The 14,719-nt window shown below is 29.5% G+C and overlaps 1 protein-coding gene across 1 annotated transcript in view; it reads right to left on the reverse strand.

Annotated features, from left to right (window-relative positions):
- Positions 1-13,644, reverse strand: part of kar (monocarboxylate transporter 10-like protein kar) — a 116,084-nt gene extending 102,440 nt beyond the window's left edge. The window contains exon 1 of the mRNA XM_075371579.1: positions 13,203-13,644. The gene's annotated coding sequence lies outside the window, so the exon portion shown is untranslated. The remainder of the gene's footprint in view (positions 1-13,202) is intronic.
- Between the last annotated feature and the right edge of the window lie 1,075 nt (positions 13,645-14,719).

Consider the following 14,719-nt stretch of genomic DNA (forward strand, 5'->3'; position numbering starts at 1 on the left):
CTTATTGCTAACTTAGTAATGGAACTATTTGTTTAAATCTACACTTAAAACTAGTGTAAAAGTCCAAAAAAAAATTAATAATAAACTAATCACTCAGATCCGGCCCAGCCGTTTTTTTCTTTTTTCAAGTTTTAAGTGAACGTTGGTACAAACATATACACGTACAAAATACATGGATATTCTTATTTATAAAAATAATCTTGAATAGTAAAAATACAGAAAGGTAAAGAAATTACTGATTACTGGGAGTAATTATTAGACTCAATCCTTCGATAAAGATATAATATTCTTTCAATACTAATAATAATTAACTCGGAAAACACAAGATGTTAGAAATTTAACAAAAGATTACTAAAAAGAAACCTGCATTACAACTGACTTAATTACATTATGATAGAATTCTATCAATTTAATTATTATTATTATTATTATGAAAAGAAATAGCAATATTATTTTCCTCAGAAGTATCTGTAGGAACATCACAAATATTTTTGTATGGTAACAAAAAGTTGCACATTTTTTCAAATTTGTATGTATTCAGCGAGTAAAACTGAATACGTACGTAAGGTTTTACTTTCATGAATAAATAAGTTTCAAAAATAAGTTTTACTTTCATGAAGAGTATTATTTGTAGTTTAGTTATTGGAAGCCGATTTTAATTTAGAACCAGATTCAAAAAGTTCAAATTTAAAAAATATTGACTTTTTTCGCAAAAATTTTGAAATCGGAATTAATTTTTAAATATTTTTCTTTTAACAAAAATTTTATAATTTTAAGTCGAATCCATCGCCAATCAATATATATATATCAATAATAATAATGAAAATGAAATCATTACTTTAAAAAAATGCTAATTTATAATTAAATTTCATAATTTTATTAAAATAATCTAAAGAATCTAAAGGCGCATATTACGCCTTTAAGGATCTGAAAACCGGTTGACTCTGCGTATTACCCAACAATTTGTACTGGTTAAAAGGCGGGTGGTATTTCACATTTTAATTCAATAAATAAATACATCGAAAAAGTTATAATAGCTTTCAAACAAGAATTTTTTAAGAAGAAGAAGAAAAAGAAACTCGGAATAGTGAAAAAACTTATCCTGTTAACCAGATCAGATGTCTTTTATTGTATTTGATTCATATTGTTAGTAATGATACAGACATAGTATTCATCATTGTTAAGAGCGATAATGAGAAGCTATTTTGAACTTAATATTATTGAAAAAAAAAATGGTTATCTTCCCCGAAGCAGGTCATTTGCACTATCCCCGTCTCCATTATTCTCTATTAGCAACTAAAATTTTATGATCCTTTTAACCTTTCTTTTTTCTGAGGTGGAGGACCCCATTTACGGGCGCCGAAGCAGTGTCGAACTCGTTAACAGGTTCCGCAAGCTGTTACAAAAAATGCGTATGTATTCCTGCGCATTACCGACTAAACCTCCAGCCCTGGCGACCCCACCTCCTGGGAAACCGCTAATTAAAGCATTACTTCAGGAGGGGAGTAAGCGCCCACACACACATTCGGTCTCCACAAGCAAACGTCATCCATACTAGATCACTACACACACACACACACACTAAACCACAAATACCTAAAGAGAAAAACATTCAGAAAAAATAGAACACCTAACAGGCACTAAGACGTACCACACACATTTATACATTCATACAATCAAGCCAACACAAGACAAGCGCGCAACAATCAAGAAGACATGGCCACAAGACATAACTTATCCACCTAAGTACACTCAAAATTTAATTAAATTTCCACATCTCATCAGAGTACACAAAACATACACCTACCAACTAACACACAAACACACACCCAACTCAACTACTTAACAACTTATCACTTACCCACACGACCGTCACGTCATCCATAATCATTAAAAACGTGAGCAACGCCCTCAGGCACCGGGAGCGGAGTGTCCACGGCCTCACCGTACCAAAGCGACCCCCCTCATGATCGAGAGGGCCCCCAAGACATTCAACAGACCTGTCCAACCCGGCACCCTCCGACGCCTCATTCCCTTACAGGCCGCGCTAATGCTCGCCGTCTCCTACGAGTTTTTTCTGTTTTACTAAGTTCTTCTAAAACTTTTCAATAATAATTTGCAAAAATAATCCGCTGCTTCACACCCTGAAGCATTATCTGCAATTTCTTTTTACATGGTCTATAATTTCTATTCTAGTAGCCTCTTTTTACTTTGCCGGCGAATATAGCTTGAAAAACCTTATTATTAAAGCGGAAAGTATGATGATCATGTCAAAAAAGAGGTATCAGGTTTTTTCACATCTTTACATTTAAGGGTACAACTAGTTCATCTAGATCAAAAAAACATATGTATATATGTATCGATGTATACACCCATGTACATGCGTAAATACATACATACGTATGTGTGTCACACTGCTTTTTGGCCTTTCATCTCAGGATTGACCAAATCTATCTCCTTCAAATTTGACTCAAATATTTCTATATGTGGGGTATCGATTTTTAATAATAAATCATATCAATATCAATTAAATCATCATATCAATTTTTCAAAATTAGGGTGGGGATATCGCGGAAAAAACTATTTCAATTTTTCAAAGGCATTTAGAGAAAGTTTTATTAAAATAAAGAAAGACATGAGCCTTTATTAAAACAAATGCGTTACCTAAAATTCATATGTAAGTAATCAAAATAATTTTTAAACAATTTTTCTTCTTTCCTGATATGTTACAGCCTCTCTGGCTTTTCTACTCTGATTAATCGACTATTCCCGTTAATTCTCTGCGATACTTACCCATTTTTCACTCTGTTTTGTCTATTTTATATTATTTAATCGCTTCCTTGCCCAGATTTCATATTTTTACATATTTTATTTTTCCCTTTTATTCAGACTTCATGTCATACAGAAATATACTCGAAACATAACACTGCATAAGACACTTCTTCAACTCTTTAACTTCACCTTGCTACATAACAGTTCTTTCTTTCTCTGTTAAATACTTCCTCAGCCACTGCTATTTTTTTTTTTTTTTTGCTTTTTCGTTTCCATTTTTACAATATTTTAATAATTTGATAGTTATGTATATGTGTTGTTTAACTTTTTAATCCTTCTTTCTTTTGAACACACATAAATTGGCTTCTTTTCTCCTATTCTTATTACTTTGCATTCCTTAACGTTCATTAAATATTCTGTCATGGTGTCCTATAACGTTGAAATTATTACATTCTGAATATCCTGCGATTCATCTCTTCAGATTAACCACATCATTTGCTAACCTTATATTATTTGTTCTTCTTATTCTTCTTACATTAATTCCTTTATCTTTGTTCAGTATTTTTTACATTATTTTCAGCATACATATTAAATAAGGTCGGTGATGGATATCAACCTTGCCTTACTCTTCTTCCTAGGTCAAATTATTCAGTTTGTTCATCCTTTATTTTCATAGCCTTTTCTCATTCAGACACAATTTTTCTTTCATTTTTAAAAAAAAAAAATATTTATGAAGAAAAATCTTTTCTCTATAAAGAAAATATTCGAATATAAAAATTTTCAATTACAGAACCATCACACTTACAATCAATTTAGGAGAAGAAATGGAAAAAATAGAACACATTAATTTATATACATTACATTGTATTATCAAAACAATTATCAGCGTAAATAATTATTCTGATGGACAGGAGTATATATATTATTTCTTAAGTTATTTTAAGAAAAAGATAAGCTAAAATGTCAAATGAAAAATAACAGCAGATAAAGAGGTTATCCGTTTAATTTTAGGCTATAATAGCTATGAAATTGTGGAACATACTTATAGATAGGAATATGAAAAAAAACGCGTTTCGTGCGTAAGCGTAAGTATATTCTTTTTTTTTTTTAAAGCAAATCGTGAAGATAAGAACTAGGAAATTAGACGACACGTTTAAAGTTCATTTTTTAAACTGACGACCAAACAATAGCAAACAATGGGAATGACAGATTATCCCCTGAATAAATTTAAATATAACATAATAACAAAACCGGCTTCATAATAATAATAATAATAATAATAATAATAATAATAATAATAATAATAATAATAATAATAAATAATAATAATACTTTTTGATTCTTCTTTAAATTTCGACTTTTAAAAATTGATGCTAAATTAAAATCTACTTTTACCAACTTGGACCCCTGATTCAAAGTTTGATAGTCTATGTTTTTAAATTTGTAGCCGAATTTAAAAACACTGAAAAAATGTTAAAAAAGTATTAACATTATTTTTATCTTTCCGGTTATAGCGAAATACGCTATAATGGAAACTATATACAGATCGGTAAAAAAATTGGTTTTTTAAGTTTTGCGCCTTAAGGAGACAAAAAAATAAATCTTTTAACAAAAAAGATTTAAATAAATTGTAAATCCGTGAAAAAAGAACTTCATTCCAATGCTCCCAAGACAGAAAATGTATTTTTTCAAAGGGACATTTGTATGTATGTTACAAACGTCCGGCTTAGCCGGGGAAAATAAAAAAAATCCAATTTTTTAAGTTTATTTTATTTGCCTTTTTTGTTTTATCTTTATTTATATGGATAAACCTATAAAAAAAAAAGTCGTCTGTATGAAAATTAGCCATTCGCAAGAAACGACCGCTGTACCGGCATCCTGATAAAAGAAGAAAAAAGTAAAAGTGCGTCGAAATGATGTAAAGAAATGGCTACATATTCCAAGGGTTTCTGGAATGTCTATAATTGAAATACGTATTACTATTTTATTCCAAGATCTCCAAATTATTTTCTACAGTTTTTCCGCAAAAATACTTGGAATATCGGCTGTACATTATTACAATATAACAATTTGATACTAACTGACGACGACGAAGACGGAAAAACACAAAACCAACTTCAAACCGTCTACGCTGAATACAGGAATAGGGATATGGAATCGGAATAAAGAATAGAAGTACACTTCTGCAAGAATGTAAGTAAAAAATTTAAAAAGAAATGAAAATAAAAGAACTGATATAATCGGATACGTGATGAGAGATGGAAAGGAAAAATTAAGGTTAAGAACGATGACAGGTCTAAAGATCAACTGCGACTGGTGGTGGTCTATCTGTACAAATCTAAGGACAGTCTTTTCAGCTACAAACTAGACTTCTAGTACCGAGCGCTTAACCCTGAATTTACGAAGAATTAAAATAATATTAAATTAATAAAATAAACCTATTAAATTAATAATAAGTTCAACATTAAAATGATATGATTTGATAATCATTATGATATGATTCACTTAAATTGATTGAAATTCACTGTTTACGAAATAATGGAGAGTATTGATTTATATCACATGTTTTTTTTTTTTCATTTTAATTAGTAGATATTTTACGTAGCGTACGTCATGAATGAAAGTATAAAATGATTAATTATAGAACGATTAATTAATTATTTAAATGTATTTTTTTTTTGTAATTTTTCTAATTTAATTATAAATGATAGCAGTAAAAATATCATTATTCTGATTTTTTTTAATTTCGCAATTATTTATCAATTTAATAAAAACAGTCAATATTACCGTAAAAATTTCTACTTTAGTTTCTTCTATAGATTTAAATCCAAATAGGTCCAATGTCTTATCATTATCATTGTTTTCATTATCACAGAACGAATTTTCGTACCCACTATCCACATTTATTACGAATGATTCAACCGCTCTTTGATGGTTCCATAATGTTCCTCAATTTTCTTAGTATATGAAAATATTCTTCACTTTTCTGCCAAACCAACTTAAAAAATGTCTTTCGAACAGTTCCATTACACAGATTAAAAAACATGTAGTGTGATGCTACCAAATTTGTTTTTTTTTTTTTAAGTCTGCCCAAATCAATTTTATATCGATGTAATTCCGAATGTAATATAATTACGTTTGATCGAAGTAATTTCGGAATACGAAGAAGTGTGTTTTTCTTTTCGGGCAAGAATGTCATAACTATGTAGCGGTATCTTTATCGTCGGATAGTTACAAATAATACGATTTTGAAAGTATCGGTCCTTTTACGAAATATGATTTGTCAGGCTACTTGAACACTGTGGTACGAGACATTACTTACCACGAAAACACTCTTTTTTTGGTAAATTTGATATTAATTTCTCTGGATAAATTTTGGAAATTCATATTTTTATGGCAATCACCTGTCATCGTTGTACATTTTCACACAGCTAAGCAGCCAGGAATGAACTTTATTTCCACATCGGCGTGTACTATTATTGCTCCGATACCTTTTGAATAGGAAACTTTCAAATCTTGATCATTTTCTTTTGTTCGATTCTAGCCTTTGCTACGAATGTGACTTGAATGAACACAAATTTCGTTCATGTACACCATCGGGCGAACCTCTTACCTAAATTTTTTCACTACGAAAAAACTAAACCTTTATATTCTATATTGTGTTTTTCCACTAATATAGAACAGTTTGATATCATTCTTTTCTACGTAAAACCAATCAGTAGTAAGACTTTTCATAAACTGTCCCTGTCTCCATGAAAAACCACCTTTTTTTAAGTTTTCACAAGTTACCTTAAAGTTGGAAAACAACGACCTATTATAAAAAAATCTTTACACTATCATTCCAATAGCCCTTTATCGAAACTATCAAGACTGGAAAGTTTTTTGGCATTTTTAATTTTTTACGCGTTTAAACGAAAGACGTATTCCCTTTGTTCTTTCCTTCGGATTAAACACCTTTTAATATTCTCATGGATATCTTAATCGTGTTTGATACAAGTTCAAGAATATTGTTGGGTTTGATCAGGAATATCCAATTACGTACTTCCCCGCAAAAATAATATTTTTAAAATTACTTTAGTAATTATCTTACAGTATTGATTTAATTATTATAATTAAAAGAGAGAATCGGCAATGGAGTACAAAAAAAAAACAACGCAGTTAATTTACTTGTAAATTTATTCACTCGAAACTATCCGAAGTGTTAAACTAAATACAAGATATGAAATCACTTCTACATTTAAAACATGAAAAATTCGAAAACATTAGCGGAAAATGTAAATAACGTTTTAAAAAGAAACACTTTCCGACAACATTATTCTCAAACGAGCAACAAACGATCCAAAAATAAACAAGAGATAATGACCACTTATAATGGGTGAGGAACCAAAGTGCAGAGTTTCTCTGTTCTAGTTCTGCAGAGGCCTCCGTTTAGTAAGCTCTATAAAAAGATGTTACGGAAAAACAAATAGTTAAAAACCGAAGATTAGAAAGTGAAAATAAATTTAAAAAAAAATCCCTTCGACATACCGGAAAGCGGAGGTAGATTTCACCGCTGCTAAGTAGGGGATAGAAAAAATTTCCACATTAAAATTAAGAAAAACTTCAAATTTACTCAATACCACAATGGTTGCATGTGAAAAAAAGTTTCACATGTTTAGCATACGACAAGCCCTATCTTCTTACAATTTCAGCAACATCTTGTCATCCTTTGCCGTAAGGGTTGATCATTTCTAAAACTTTTACAGATAAAATTTTTAGGTAATATTTAGAGGACTAACGACCATTTTAAACCGATTCGATACTGTGCCTATTAAGGGAAGTATGATTCTTTTTTGTCTTCGAAACCCCATTTATTCGACCCCCTGGAGCAATTGTTGGTGATATCTAAAAACTTTACTTTTAGTAAGTTTTAGGCCCTTATCCATAGAATAGAAGGAACTGTAAACGAATTCGATATTTTACTTCATAAGAAATTTATAGCGATATTTGGGTTTTTTCGAAAAAGCCCCCATTTCCACCCCCATGCTCCGATTTTGGCCGTTAACGAACTCGACCGAGATTTTTGGACGAGTTATTTTTAAGAAACATTTGAAACTGATTAGCGCAAAATTACGGCAGTTATCGTGTCCACAAGAAAGTAAGTTACCGCGTGTATCAAGAAAGATACAGGCGCGCGTGTATTTAAACTTTTGAGATGACTATGGTTTTGGGGGTCTGGGGGATGTGAAACCCGAAGATATGTCAAAATTTTCCGGAAGTCGAATCATGGTACACACTATAATAGGTAGCTTTCTTATGAAATCTACCTAAAAATAACAATGATTAAAAAAACAATAATGGTAAAAAACAAAAACAGATGTTATGTAGAAAGATGGGAGTTTTAAACCAAGTACACATACCAGCAAACCAAGAGCAACCAACAGATTAGTTGGTTATACATGAATAGAAGATTAGGTCACAAAGAGACCCAACGTATTTGTTGGTCGTTGTTCAAGTTCGCTGTCCAGGTGATATAAATGTCAATCAAAGAAAATAATATTTGTTGGGTGGCATAGAAAAGTGTGTCCATCAGTTCATGTTGGGTTCCAATCCTGTGATAATTTCGTCCATCCTTGGTGAACCTTCTTCAATAAGTACTGTATTTTTGCTATTTTTTGTTAGCGTATTTTTCATGGAGTGATATAATGTCGACTCTTCAGCATTTATTAAATTAATAAAGAGAAAGAACTGTTGATGAATCCGGCACACAATGAGTAGAAAAGTAAAGTGAAGAAAAGTGACAACTATAATTAATTGTTAGACTGTGATTCAAATGGTGAAGAAGAAAATGGAGTATTATTAACTTCGTTTCTAATTAAAAAACAAAAAGAGGACTGTAAAATGAGATCCAAGGCTGACAAAATACACAAAATTCCCTGGTCTGCTATTAAAAACAATTTCTCCACAATTGGAAAATAAATCAAAACACAGTAAATGCAGAGTTAAGTGTACAACCATTAAATTCATCTATTTAATAAAATAAACAATGAAATAAGAAATCTAACCTAGTGCAATACAAAGATTCTTACCAACTTTGACATATTTTCATTGAAATCAATTTATAACAAAAATGAAAAACAATTAAAATTGTAGCTCAACCTACTAAAACTTAGTTTTCATCAAACTAAATATCAAAAATACCAAAAAAAAAAGAAAGATACTAAACTCTTTGAATGATTATGAAAACCACACTACCCCAATACAATCTTTTTCAAAACCTTCCCAGGAAAATGAAATATATTGTTCTTACTCTTTCCTCAATTTAATGGTACAATTTTCATGTTTCACAAACATGAAAAGACAGATGGTGACCACCATCTGATCAAACGGGATTTCCTATGTCGGTTGACCTTGGTCTTGTGTATGTGTATTGCCTTTAGAAATCATTACATTTGAAGAGTAATTCCCTAAAGATGTAAATCATGGAACCTTAGGAAAAAGAGGAAAAGAAAGTTGGAGGTGGTTGAAATGTGGGTAGGGAGGAGATTGAAGAAGATTAAATGGATAGACAAAGTGAAAAATAAATAAGTAATGCAAAGTGTGAATGAAAAACAAGGCTAAATCGGAACAATTCCCATTCAGGTTTCTTTTCAGGAGTACCTAATTTCTCTTCACCTTTAAATGATAATATAACAACAAATTGTGTCAGAACTAGATACATTAGAAACTTTAATAATGATACTAATTTTAAGAACAATTAACAATTAAGTTGATATAAGAATTTTTTTTTTGTATGAAAATACAATGTAGCTATGAAATAAAGTAAAAAAGAGTAGAGGAGAAATAATGAATAAATAAATTAATTAAAAAAATTCAATACAGGAAAGCTGGCTGATTGAGATATCTTGTGAAGAGAAGAATTGATTAAAACAGAGCTAAAAAAGTTAGTGGAGGCAAAAAAGCCAGAAAAGAATAAAAATTATAGATGATCTAAAAGAAAATGGTTGGTATCAAGATATCAAAACTTTAGCACAGAATGGAAACAGACACATAGCAAAGAACTCGCCTTTTGGAAGATAATTATGTGATCATGATGTGACTTTAATTTCATTTTAAAAACGGATTACTTAAATTACATGGAAAATACTTGCAATGAGATCACCAGAGTAACAAAATAAAAATAAACCATCAAAATAAATCTATTTGTTTGAAAATGGTACTTGCACATGCATAAACAATATCGATACTTAGTGCTCGCAAAATATGGAAACCAGTGAATACCTTTTAACTGCAAAATATAGAAAAATGAAATTTAGCTAATGCTGTTAGCTTAAAACATCTACTTTTTAGTATGAGACTACCACATTTCAAGAACCCAGGAGGAGAAACTAACAATTTTTGTTAAATAATTACACATTTTAACTTTGTTAAAACTGGGTGTGATACATAACTAATCAGCCAGATAGCCAATCGACATCAGTTTCATGAGTTTTGGACCATTGGATTTTATCTATGCAAAATGAAAGAATAAAATAATTGAAGTATTACATACTATTGGTTTCCAAAAATTTTTATGCAATAATAATTTAATTTAGATTTTATTACATCAGAATGAATGAGAAAGTGAAGAATGAATGCAGATGGGTTGAGTGAGGTTAGATCACATCACTATAGAGAGAAACATAGATTTCTGTCAAATATTACTTGTCTTTTAACAGTTACAACTTTTTTACCTCTTTATAACTTTTTCTATTAGAAAGTCCCTAAGAATAAATACTGTTTTAATTACAGTTTTAAAATATTTACTTAGCTTGTTACGTGAAGTGTAACCTCGAGTATTGATGAGTTTTAGCATTTACATTAATCTAGCTGTCTAACATCATTACCTGATTTACATTACAGCACACTTAATCTCACTTTTTCAGTTACTTTTATTTATTTTATATAGCTTCCCTTATAAGTGCTCAGTTTTAAAAAACTTTAGAATTGATCTAGTGTCATTCAATATCCATTCTAATATTAAAATTTTGGAATTACCTCAGACTGAAGAGGATAATGTATAATTCTTTCAAAATCAATGCTTTGTAACGACTGAGAAAATCTATTAAAATGGTCATCTAATAAATATATTCCATTGGTCGTATTGTGTAATATAGCAACAAACACGGTTAAAGTTTGAAAATGTGCTAGTAACTAGTGAGATTCCTGAATGTCATATATCAACACTGTTCGCTCTATAAGTGGGAACATAAAAATTGTTTATGAATTGTGAAATCAATATATAATGTTTATGAATGACGCTGCACATAGTTAAAAACTGGACTTATCACAAGAAGTATGTGCCGAAAATAGATGAAGAATTCCACAACTATCAGTGAAAAATAGCTAATAAAAGTAAAACTGTAGATGATTTTTCAAAGAGAAAACCTAAACTTGTCATGTTTAATTGAAAAAATTAACACAGAGCTATTTATCATAAATCTTGATTTTTCATCAAGGTATTGTAACGTTATTGTATTGTAACGTATTGTATCGTAATCTGTCACTTTTGGAAGAAATTAAAAAAAAAACAAGAGAAAGAAGGTACAACCTCTGTGTCTGAATCATGATGAGGACACCAGAAAATGGATCAAAATGGGAAAAGTTTTTCATCATTCAAGATTAACCATCAGTACAATTTTGGGGATTCAAATGATGAATCCTTAAGATAAAGTGGTCATACATGATGTTAGATTTTACTTAAGGTGAAAGCAGATGGAAGATTTGAACAGGTAAAGATTATATAAATTTCTTTCTTTGAGAATAAAAAAAATACATTTTTTAAAAATTTACATCCAATAATAATAATAACTACTTTTGATTGCATTAACTGAACACCAAAAATATAATAATAAAATACCTCTCACCACGTGAAAATAAAACCCACAACACTTTTAACCTGTGTAATATAATCACTCAATAATTAAGTTTATTTTTTTTTTATCAGACTACATCATTATTTGGATAATATGTGTTCTTATAATTTTAGAATGGTTGTAACAATTTTCATAAATATTATCATCAAATATTGGCAATAAACCAGTTTTCCAAAGTAGAACACCAAAATTATTTGAAAATCACTAGGTTTGGAATAAGGTAAAAGTATTTACTATGTAACTTAACAACAATATTTCTACTTAATAAATAATATTTGGTAAGGATAAAGATTACTTATTTTTCTACATAATTCTCCCCTAATTCCGCTTAGTTTTTCTCGTAACAAGCTTTTTGTTCACGTAGACAATTTTTTATTTCATACCAAACTAATTTTACAGTATGTAAGTGCCCTCTTTATATGATATAAATTTGTATTCTCCCATCTATCCCTTGAATGGGTCAAAAAAGTGAATATCACTTAAAACAGGTCATGATTATATGGCAGACAATCAAACAAGTTATAAGAACACATTAAAGTTAAAAGGATACTTAATAGTCTGTATGAGATTAAATATTACCCTGAACATAAGATCACTCTGAATGTTTACTTTATTTGTTCCAATCATTAATTAAACAGCAGAAATATAAATTTTGAAATTTTTTTTGTTAGAAATGATGGATATTTTCATATTAAACTATGTGCATTATGACCTGTGTACAATGATGCACTTGCAAATCAGTTACAATTTGTTTGAAATGAATGTTTGTTAATTAAATATGCAGATCTCTAACCATATTTAATTCATACAGAATTTTTAATCGTTGATTATCATGAATTAATCACTCAACATCTTACAATCTTGATCTTAGTCAAAAGTAACACCTATCTGAGAGCTATCCTGAAGAGAGGAATCTGACAATTTAAAAATGAACAAGCACTAGATCCTGCTTTGATTATCAACATATATGTTGGTAATCTTTTCTAAGAATAATCTCTGTAGTTTCACAATCTTACAATAAATAAAATAATTGTATCTTCTCACATTTCTTCATTGAAATAGATTGAAATGGTGAGCAATTATTACAAATTAACAGACAGCTGAATAATGAACTACTTCTTTGAGCAAGTACAGACTGTTTGATAATCAGCATTAAAAAAGAATTTACTGTTTCCAGTCTCTTAACAAAAATAAAACTTTCCGTTTATTTTTTGACTTTGGGTATTATTCTCTCATTGGTTTCTAACATGAAGGGTTAAATTTCCTAACATGAAATTAGCTGATTATGAATACTTAATTAAACAAAAAAGACGATAAGTACTTTAAAAAATACAGAAACACTATTTCATAAGTCTAATAACATTTTAATAATACTATAACTTGGCGTTGTTTAGGTTGCTATAAATCCGTTAAAAATTAAAAGTACTCTCAAAAATAACTAACATGATATTCTAAAAAAATACATTCTCCATTAAAAACAAAATAAAAGGTTGTATATGTAAGAAATAAATAACTTTAATACATAAGTATGATTACCTTAAATCAAATCGCAAACACCTTTCTCACGAACACGTGTTTATAGACTTCATCATCATTGCAGCTAAACATAAAATATCAGGGTTCCCCATACGCAGTTTATTTGACGACATTCATAAATGAAAATAACAACACAATTATTATTAATTTAATTTGCACTAACCCGCTCCGTAACTTGATTCAATTACTGTGATTGCATCATCCAACTGAATTCGAATAATTTATCTTAACCAATAGAAATTCTTCATAAAATTGAACCGGTAGACAGTAAACATACCATTAGTACATAAAACTGACGCTAAAATTCTAACAAATGGTGAAATACTCGAGCAACTCTACTTACAAAATAACACGTCAGGAAGTAATTAAATAACGATAAAATATAACACGTTTTCTAACCTAACACGTAACAAAAACGTGTCGTCTGCTGCATATCATCGGCGCCATCTTTTCACAGCTGATTCAAAAAATCAATGTTATTTATAGTTCAGAGAACCGCGTACGATAAAATCAATTGCTTTTTGACTTAAATGGTTAGGATAATTTCAGAATATAATAGTGAACGAAATGTTGATGACATTATATGATTTTAATCACATATTTAATTTGCAAAGTTGTTCACACAATAACAAAATTTTCAGTAATTTAATACAATCAACATGTATAATTTTACTTCATTTAAAATTTATGTAGCCTATGCAAGGTTAATTTTTGATAACCAAACTGCTTTAATGGCTTCACATTTATTTATTATTATTTTTTTATTATTAAAAAGAAATATGAATATAAGTTTAACTTTATAAAGTTATTAATTGTCTTCAATTTCCCCCATTTCCCCAACTTTCTACCATTTTTCCTGCCTTTGTGCAGAAAAAAATGGGGGTAAAAAGAGGGTTTAATCCATTTTTTCTGATTTTTGCTTCATTGTATCTTGATAATTTTAAAGATAATCGATCGTTTTTTATTTTATAGCGAAAAACGAGTTCAGTTGTTAGTAAATAGACGTGTAGTAAATCCTCGTACAGGCAAAAAAAGGTTTTTAGTCAACTAAACATGCAAAATAGAAGTACACGCTTCATTTTCTGAGTTCTAAATATTCATCCTATTTTCTTGAAGATCATCATTATTCATAATACAGTTTAGCCACATTCAGACTCAGACAACAATCATCTAGTTGTTAGTTTAATTTTGATACTATAAACACGTGCCAATAACGAAACTTATTCAGTTTTGTTTTTAGCTTCATTTTTGGTAAGTGATTTTTATTTTATATTGTCAGTAATATGGGTACTCGTGAAAGTGAAATATACAACAGAAATGCTCTGTCTAAGAAAACGTTAGAATAAAAACAGATTAACTAACGTTAGTAAAAAGAATAAATTAGTTATAAAGTCATGAGTTCAGTGATGATAGCTGATGAAATCAAATAAAATGTATTAAGGTTTTCCCAGTTGAAAGTAGAAAGTAAATTCCTCAGAATTTTAATGAGATGAATCGTAATGACAAATAGAATTCTT

The sequence above is a fragment of the Lycorma delicatula genome, chromosome 7 (genome assembly GCF_047948215.1).
Source record: "Lycorma delicatula isolate Av1 chromosome 7, ASM4794821v1, whole genome shotgun sequence".
Classification (NCBI taxonomy): domain Eukaryota; kingdom Metazoa; phylum Arthropoda; class Insecta; order Hemiptera; family Fulgoridae; genus Lycorma; species Lycorma delicatula.